We start from the raw sequence: 9,824 nt of genomic DNA on the forward strand, positions 1-9,824 counted from the left end.
GCACGGTGCCCCTTGTTACAGCACGGTGCTCCTTGTTACAGCACGGTGTCCCTTGTTACAGCACAGTGCTCCTTGTTACTGTACGGTGTACCTTGTAACAGCACGGTGCTCCTTGTTACAGCACGGTGTTCCTTGTTACAGCACGGTGCTCCTTGTTACAGCACGGTGTCCCTTGTTACAGCACGGTTTTCCTTGTCATAGCACGGTGCTCCTTGTTACTGCACGGTGTCCCTTGTTACAGCACGGTGTTCCTGGTTACAGCACGGTGCTCCTTGTTACAGAACGGTGTTCCTTGTTACAGCACGGTGCTCCTTGTTACTGCACGGTGTCCCTTGTCACAGCACGGTGTTCCTTGTTACAACACGGTGTCCCTTGTTACAGCACGGTGCTCTTTGTTACAGCACGGTGCTCCTTGTTACTGCATGGTGTCCCTTGTTACAGCACGGTGTTTCTGGTTACAGGACGGTGCTCCTTGTTACAGAACGGTGTTCCTTGTTACAGCACGGTGCTCCTTGTTACTGCACGGTGTCCCTTGTTACAGCACTGTGCTCCTTGTTACAGCAGGGTGTCCCTTGTTACAGCACGGTGCTCCTTGTTACAGCACGGTGCTCCTTGTTACAGCACGGTGTCCCTTGTTACAGCACAGTGTTCCTTGTTACAGCACGGTTTTCCTTGTCACAGCACAGTGTTCCTTGTTACTGCACGGTGTACCTTGTAACAGCACGGTGCTCCTTGTTACTGCACGGTGTCCCTTGTTACAGCACGGTGTTCCTTGTTACAGCACGGTGCTCCTTGTTATAGCACGGTGTTCCTTGTTACAGCACGGTGTTCCTTGTCACAGCGCGGTGTTCCTTGTTACTGCAAGGTGCTCCTTGTTACAGCACGGTGTCCCTTGTTACAGCACGGTGTTCCTTTTTACAGCACGGTGTTCCTTGTCACAGCACAGTGTTCCTTGTTACTGCACGGTGTACCTTCTAACAGCACGGTGCTCCTTGTTACTGCACGGTGTCCCTTGTTACAGCACGGTGTTCCTTGTTACAGCACTGTGCTCCTTGTTACATCAGGGTGTCCCTTGTTACAGCACGGTGTTCCTTGTTACAGCACGGTGTTCCTTGTTACTGCACGGTGCTCCTTGTCACAGCACGGTGTCCCTTGTTACAGCACGGTGTTCCTTTTTACAGCACGGTGTTCCTTGTCACAGCACAGTGTTCCTTGTTACTGCACGGTGTACCTTGTAACAGCATGGTGCTCCTTGTTAATGCACGGTGTCCCTTGTTACAGCACGGTGCTCCTTGTTACAGCACGGTGTTCCTTGTTACATCACTGTGTTCCTTGTTACAGCACGGTGTTCCTTGTTACTACACGGTGCTCCTTGTTACTGCACGGTGTTCCTTGTCACAGCAGTGTTCGTTGTTACTGCATGGTGTACCTTCTAACAGCACGGTGCTCCTTGTTACTGCACGGTGTCCTTTGTTACAGCACGGTGTTCCTTGTTACAGCACGGTGCTCCTTGTTACAGCACGGTGTTCCTTGTTACAGCACGGTGTTCCTTGTTACAGCACGGTGTTCCTTTTTACAGCACGGTGTTCCTTGTTACAGCGCAGTGTTCCTTGTTACTGCACGGTGCTCCTTGTTACAGCACGGTGTCCCTTGTTACAGCACGGTGTTCCTGTTTACAGCACGGTGTTCCTTGTCACAGCACAGTGTTCCTTGTTACTGCACGGTGTACCTTGTAACAGCACGGTGCTCCTTGTTACTGCACGGTGTCCCTTGTTACAGCACGGTGTTCCTGTTTACAGCACGGTGTTCCTTGTCACAGCACAGTGTTCCTTGTTACTGCACGGTGTACCTTGTAACAGCACGGTGCTCCTTGTTACTGCACGGTGTCCCTTGTTACAGCACGGTGTTCCTTGTTACAGCACGGTGTTCCTTGTTACAGCACGGTGATCCTTGTTACAGCACGGTGTTCCTTGTTACAGCACGGTGTTCCTTGTTACAGCACGGTGTTCCTTGTTACTGCACGGTGCTCCTTGTTACAGCACGGTGTCCCTTGTTACAGCACGGTGTTCCTTGTCACAGCACAGTGTCCCTTGTTACTGCACGGTGTACCTTGTAACAGCACGGTGCTCCTTGTTACTGCACAGTGTCCCTTGTTACAGCACGGTGTTCCTTGTTACAGCACGGTGCTCCTTGTTACAGCACGGTGTTCCTTGTTACAGCACGGTGTTCCTTGTTACAGCACGGTGTTCCTTGTTGCAGCACGGTGTTCCTTGTTACTGCACGGTGCTCCTTGTTACAGCACGGTGTCCCTTGGTACAGCATGGTGTTCCTTGTTACAGCACGGTGTTCCTTGTCACAGGACAGTGTCCGTTGTTACTGCACGGTGTACCTTGTAACAGCACGGTGTTCATTGTTACAGCACGGTGTTCCTTGTTACTGCACGGTGCTCCTTGTTACAGCACGGTGTCCCTTGTTACAGCACGGTGTTCCTTGTTACAGCACGGTGTTCCTTGTTACTGCACGGTGCTCCTTGTCACAGCACGGTGTCCCTTGTTACAGCACGGTGTTCCTTTTTACAGCACGGTGTTCCTTGTCACAGCACAGTGTTCCTTGTTACTGCACGGTGTACCTTGTAACAGCATGGTGCTCCTTGTTAATGCACGGTGTTACTTGTTACAGCACGGTGCTCCTTGTTACAGCACGGTGTTCCTTGTTACATCACTGTGTTCCTTGTTACAGCACGGTGTTCCTTGTTACTACACGGTGCTCCTTGTTACTGCACGGTGTTCCTTGTCACAGCAGTGTTCGTTGTTACTGCATGGTGTACCTTCTAACAGCACGGTGCTCCTTGTTACTGCACGGTGTCCTTTGTTACAGCACGGTGTTCCTTGTTACAGCACGGTGCTCCTTGTTACAGCACGGTGTTCCTTGTTACAGCACGGTGTTCCTTGTTACAGCACGGTGTTCCTTTTTACAGCACGGTGTTCCTTGTCACAGCACAGTGTTCCTTGTTACTACATGGTGTACCTTGTAACAGCACGGTGCTCCTTGTTACTGCACGGTGTCCCTTGTTACAGCACGGTGTTCCTTGTTACAGCACGGTGTTCCTTGTTACAGCACGGTGCTCCTTGTTACAGCACGGTGTTCCTTGTTACAGCACGGTGTTCCTTGTTACTGCACGGTGCTCCTTGTTACAGCACGGTGTCCCTTGTTACAGCACGGTGTTCCTTGTCACAGCACAGTGTCCCTTGTTACTGCACGGTGTACCTTGTAACAGCACGGTGCTCCTTGTTACTGCACGGTGTCCCTTGTTACAGCACGGTGTTCCTTGTTACAGCACGGTGCTTCTTGTTACAGCACGGTGTTCCTTGTTACAGCACGGTGTTCCTTTTTACAGCACGATGTTCCTTGTTGCAGCACGGTGTTCCTTGTTACTGCACGGTGCTCCTTGTTACAGCACGGTGTCCCTTGTTACAGCATGGTGTTCCTTGTTACAGCACGGTGTTCCTTGTCACAGCACAGTGTCCCTTGTTACTGCACGGTGTACATTGTAACAGCACGGTGTTCCTTGTTACAGCAGTGTTCCTTGTTACTGCACGGTGCTCCTTGTTACAGCACGGTGTTCCTTGTTACAGCACAGTGTTCCTTGTTACAGCACGGTGTTCCTTGTTACTGCACGGTGCTCCTTGTCACAGCACGGTGTCCCTTGTTACAGCACGGTGTTCCTTTTTACAGCACGGTGTTCCTTGTCACAGCACAGTGTTCCTTGTTACTGCACGGTGTACCTTGTAACAGCACGGTGCTCCTTGTTACTGCACGGTGTCCCTTGTTACAGCACGGTGTTCCTTGTTACAGCACGGTGCTCCTTGTTACAGCACGGTGTTCCTTGTTACAGCACTGTGTTCCTTGTTACAGCACGGTGTTCCTTGTTACTGCACGGTGCTCTTTGTTACAGCAGTGTCCCTTGTTACAGCACGGTGTTCCTTGTTACTGCACGGTGTTCCTTGTCACAGCACAGTGTCCCTTGTTACTGCACGGTGTACCTTGTAACAGCACGGTGCTCCTTGTTACTGCACGGTGTCCCTTGTTACAGCACGGTGTTCCTTGTTACAGCACGGTGCTCCTTGTTGCAGCACGGTGTTCCTTGTTACAGCACGGTGTTCCTTGTTGCAGCACGGTGTTCCTTGTTACGGCACGGTGCTCCTTGTTACAGCACGGTGTCCCTTGTTACAGCACGGTGTTCCTTGTTACAGCACGGTGCTCCTTGTTACAGCACGGTGTTCCTTGTTACAGCGCGGTGTTCCTTGTTACAGCACGGTGCTCCTTGTTACAGCACGGTGCTCCTTGTTACAGCACGGTGTCCCTTGTTACAGCGCGGTGTCCCTTGTTACAGCACGGTGTCCCTTGTCACAGCACAGTGTCCCTTCTTACTGCACGGTGTACCTTGTAACAGCACGGTGCTCCTTGTTACTGCACGGTGTCCCTTGTTACAGCACGGTGTCCCTTGTTACAGAACGGTGTTCCTTGTTACAGCACGGTGCTCCTTGTTACAGCACGGTGTTCCTTGTTACAGCGCGGTGTTCCTTGTTACAGCACGGTGCTCCTTGTTACAACACGGTGCTCCTTGTTACAGCACGGTGTCCCTTGTCACAGCACAGTGTCCCTTGTTACTGCACGGTGTACCTTGTAACAGCACGGTGCTCCTTGTTACTGCACGGTGTCCCTTGTTACAGCACGGTGTCCCTTGTTACAGCACGGTGTTCCTTGTTACAGCACGGTGTTCCTTGTTACGGCACGGTGCTCCTTGTTACAGCACGGTGTCCCTTGTTACAGCACAGTGTCCCTTGTTACTGCACGGTGTTCCTTGTTACAGCACGGTGTTCCTTGTTACGGCACGGTGCTCCTTGTTACTGCACGGTGTCCCTTGTTACAGCACGGTGTCCCTTGTTACAGCACGGTGTTCCTTGTTACAGCACGGTGTTCCTTGTTACGGCACGGTGCTCCTTGTTACTGCACGGTGTCCCTTGTTACAGCACGGTGTCCCTTGTTACTGCACGGTGTACCTTGTAACAGCACGGTGCTCCTTGTTACTGCACGGTGTCCCTTGTTACAGCACGGTGTCCCTTGTTACACCACAGTGTTCCTTGTTACAGCACGGTGTTCCTTGTTACGGCACGGTGCTCCTTGTTACTGCACGGTGTCCCTTGTTACAGCACGGTGTCCCTTGTTACTGCACGGTGTACCTTGTAACAGCACGGTGCTCCTTGTTACTGCACGGTGTCCCTTGTTACAGCACGGTGTCCCTTGTTACAGCACGGTTTTCCTTGCTACAGCACGGTGTCCCTCGTTACTGCACGGTGCTCCTTGTTACAGCACGGTGTCCCTCGTTACTGCACGGTGCTCCTTGTTACAGCACGGTGTCCCTCGTTACTGCACGGTGCTCCTTGTTACAGCACGGTGTCCCTTTTTACAGCACGGTGTCCCTTGTTACAGCACGGTTTTCCTTGCTACAGCACGGTGTCCCTCGTTACTGCACGGTGCTCCTTGTTACTGCACGGTGCTCCTTGTTACAGCACGGTGTTCCTAGTCCTTACATGGCACACTTCCCTGTCACCCTGGTTGTTACATAGTCACCCTCCGTTGTGACAGTATCAGGTGCAAAAATCAAATTAGGGAGTGTGTCATCCATCAAGGGAGACGAAGGAAGAATATACATCAGGGTTTTAAAAGCGCTCCCTCCGTCTCCTCCATACATCACACACTCCCTCCCCCCCCCAAAAAAAAAAAATCACCCACGAAATTTTTTCCCAACACTGAATCTCATAAAATGTCGAATTATTTCAGTGTTTTTCAAGTGGCTGATATTTTACTATCAGTATTTATTATTATTATTATTATTATTATTATTATTATTATCCAGCTGAGTCAGGTCCAGCAGCTGGAGCTTAAGTTCTCTCTCTCTACCCTCGGTATTCAGAGAGAACACGTATTTTGTTCTCTGTATGAATGCCTTTATGTGTTCGGAAGAACACACGTTATATTCGGAAGAACAAATGTTCGTGTGAAAACATGTTATGTTCGAGTAAACACATGTTCGGGTGAACACATGTTATGTTCGGGTGAACACATGTTATGTTCGGGTGAACACATGTTATGTTCGGGTGAACACATGTTATGTTCGGGTGAACACATGTTATGTTCGGGTGAACACATGTTATGTTCGGGTGAACACATGTTATGTTCGGGTGAACACATGTTATGTTCGGAAGAACATGTAGGCACTGAAAGAACACGTGTCAGTGTTTACACCCAGGTAAACCACGTGTCAGTGTTTACAGTCAGGTAAACCACGTGTCACTATTTACACCCAGGCAAACCACGTGTCACTGTTTACACCCAGGCAAACCACGTGTCACTGTTTACACCCAGGCAAACCACGTGTCAGTGTTTACACCCAGGTAAACCACGTGTCAGTGTTTACAGTCAGGTAAACCACGTGTCACTGTTTATACCCAGGTAAACCACGTGTCACTGTTTACACCCAGGTAAACCACGTGTCAGTGTTTACACCCAGGTAAACCACGTGTCAGTGTTTACACCCAGGTAAGCCACGTGTCAGTGTTTACACCCAGGCAAACCACGTGTCAGTGTTTACACCCAGGTAAACCACGTGTCAGTGTTTACACCCAGGTAAACCACGTGTCAGTGTTTACACCCAGGCAAACCACGTGTCACTGTTTATACCCAGGTAAACCACGTGTCACTGTTTACACCCAGGTAAACCACGTGTCAGTGTTTACACCCAGGTAAACCACGTGTCACTGTTTACACCCAGGCAAACCACGTGTCACTGTTTATACCCAGGTAAACCACGTGTCACTGTTTACACCCAGGTAAACCACGTGTCAGTGTTTACACCCAGGTAAACCACGTGTCAGTGTTTACACCCAGGCAAACCACGTGTCAGTGTTTACACCCAGGCAAACCACGTGTCAGTGTTTATACCCAGGTAAACCACGTGTCAGTGTTTACACCCAGGTAAACCACGTGTCAGTGTTTACACCCAGGTAAACCACGTGTCACTGTTTATACCCAGGTAAACCACGTGTCAGTGTTTACACCCAGGTAAACCACGTGTCAGTGTTTACACCCAGGTAAACCACGTGTCAGTGTTTACACCCAGGCAAACCACGTGTCAGTGTTTACACCCAGGCAAACCACGTGTCAGTGTTTACACCCAGGTAAACCACGTGTCAGTGTTTACACCCAGGTAAACCACGTGTCAGTGTTTACACCCAGGTAAACCACGTGTCGCTGTTTATACCCAGGTAAACCACGTGTCAGTGTTTACACCCAGGTAAACCACGTGTCAGTGTTTACACCCAGGTAAACCACGTGTCAGTGTTTACACCCAGGTAAACCACGTGTCAGTGTTTACAGTCAGGCCAAACATTTGTCAGTGTATACACTCGTTAGCTCTGGTAACGAGGACTTCCCTACATCTCGATGGTTCTGATAACCAGGACCTCCGTCCCGTTGGTTCTGATAACGAGGGCTACACTGTCTCGCTGGTTCTGGTAACGAGGACTACTCCCACTGTCTCGTTGTCTTTGATAATGAGAGAGTAACTGCGTCTCGTTGGCTCTGATAACGAGGATTTCCCTACATTTCGATGGTTCTGATAACCAGGACCTCCGTCCCGTTGGTTCTGATAACGAGGGCTACACTGTCTCGCTGGTTCTGGTAACGAGGACTACTCCCACTGTCTCGTTATCTTTGATAATGAGAGAGTAACTGCGTCTCGTTGGCTCTGATAACGAGGACTTCTTTGTGTTTCGACGATTTAGATAACGATAACTACCCTGTGTCTCGTTGTTTCTAATAACGAGGACTACCCTGTGTTGCGGTTTCTAATAACGAGAACTACCCTGTGTCTCGTCGGTTCTAATAACGAGAACTACCCTGTGTCTCATTGGTTCTAATAACGAGAACTACCCTGTGTCTCGTTGGTTCTAATAACGAGAACTACCCTGTGTCTCGCTGGTTCTAATAACGAGAACTATCCTGTCTCTCTTTGGGTCCAATGGCGAGAACTACCTTGCGTCTCGTTGGTTCTAATAACGACAACTACCCTGTGTCTCGTTGGTTCTAATAACGACAACTACCCTGTGTCTCGTTGGTTCTAATAACGACACCTACCATGTCTCTCTTTTGGTCTAATAATGAGAAATAACCTGTCTCGTTGGTTCTAATAACGAGAACTGCCCCGTCTCTCTTTGGGTATAATAACGAGACCTACCCTGTGTCTCGTTGGTTCTAATAACGAGAACTACCTTGTGTCTCGTCAGTACTAATAACGAGACCTACCCTGCGTCTCGTTAGTTCTAATAACGAGACCTACCCTGTGTCTCGTCAGTTCTAATAACGAGACCTACCCTGCGTCTCGTTAGTTCTAATAACGAGACCTACCCTGCGTCTCGTTAGTTCTAATAACGAGACCTACCCTGTGTCTCGTCAGTTCTAATAACGAGACCTACCCTGCGTCTCGTTAGTTTTAATAACGAGACCTACCCTGCGTCTCGTTAGTTCTAATAACGAGACCTACCCTGTGTCTCGTTAGTTCTAATAACGAGACCTACCCTGTGTCTCGCTGATTCTAATAACAAAGACTTCTTCCCTGTGTCTCGTTTATCTCTGGTCTCGCACATTTAAAACCTTATCTTGCATTATTATTATTATTATTATTATTATTACGTTATAAATATACGATTTTATGTCTTTAATTAAATGTCAGCGAAAAATATACTTAAACTACATACATAATACAAGTCAGTGTATACTGCGTACATGATACAGGACAGTGTATACTGCAAACATGATACAGGTCCATGTATACTGCGTACATGATAAAGGTCAGTGTATACTGCAAACATGATACAGGTCCGTGTATACTGCAAACATGATACAGGTCCGTGTATACTGCAAACATGATACAGGTCAGTGTATACTACATACATAATACAAGTCAGTGCATACTACATACATAATACAAGTCAGTGCATACTACATACATAATACAAGTCAGTGCATACTACATACATAATACAAGTCAGTATATACTGAATACATCGTACAGGTCAGTAAATACTACATACATAATACAAGTCATTGTACACTGCATACATCGTACAGGTCAGTGTATATTATTACATAATACAAATGAGTGTATACTTACCGTTGTCAGAGAATACCACTGCTACTCCTGTACACACAACCAGCCACAGTCCAGTTTTCCAATGCATTATGTCAACAAATTATAGAAAAGTAACACAGACACGTAAAGAAATATGTTTTCTCTCTCTCTATGGTTAACCCAGCCTCCCACTAGAGAAATACACGTCGAACTGATGAGAGAGAGAGAGTGAGAGAGAGAGAGGCTGGCCGCAGATGCGGCCGACGACGCATGCGTCAGTGCCCTGCGGCTGGTGCGTTTGCCACCCCAACACACCCTAGCCTGCTCTAACTACATACAGACATCTTTTTTTGACCACTTAGGCTGTATACTGTGTGTCAGTCTAGACGGGGCTGGGAGTGTAAGGCGTGTGTGTGTGTATAAATGGGTACACTGGGTGTAAGGAGTGAGTGTATAAGTGGGAACACTGGGTGTATTCCTGGTGAGCCAGTATCAAAACACAGGGAGGCTAACTGACTCAACCACAACAATACTGAGAGCCACGATGCTGCCTGCTGGGTTTCCAGAGTCGATAGAAGAAGCCTCCTAGTGAGCTTTACGCGCCGGGAAGAAGTAAATGAACCTTTTAAGC

The 9,824-nt window shown here is 48.6% G+C and overlaps 1 long non-coding RNA gene across 1 annotated transcript in view; it reads right to left on the minus strand.

Moving 5' to 3' along the window:
- LOC138854950 (uncharacterized) overlaps positions 1–9,464 on the minus strand; it is a 109,190-nt gene extending 99,726 nt beyond the window's left edge. Inside the window, exon 1 of the long non-coding RNA XR_011394128.1 lies at positions 9,236–9,464. This is a non-coding gene — a long non-coding RNA (uncharacterized lncRNA). The remainder of the gene's footprint in view (positions 1–9,235) is intronic.
- Positions 9,465–9,824: the final 360 nt, after the last annotated feature.

The sequence above is a fragment of the Cherax quadricarinatus genome, chromosome 76, assembly GCF_038502225.1.
Source record: "Cherax quadricarinatus isolate ZL_2023a chromosome 76, ASM3850222v1, whole genome shotgun sequence".
In the NCBI taxonomy this organism is placed as follows: domain Eukaryota; kingdom Metazoa; phylum Arthropoda; class Malacostraca; order Decapoda; family Parastacidae; genus Cherax; species Cherax quadricarinatus.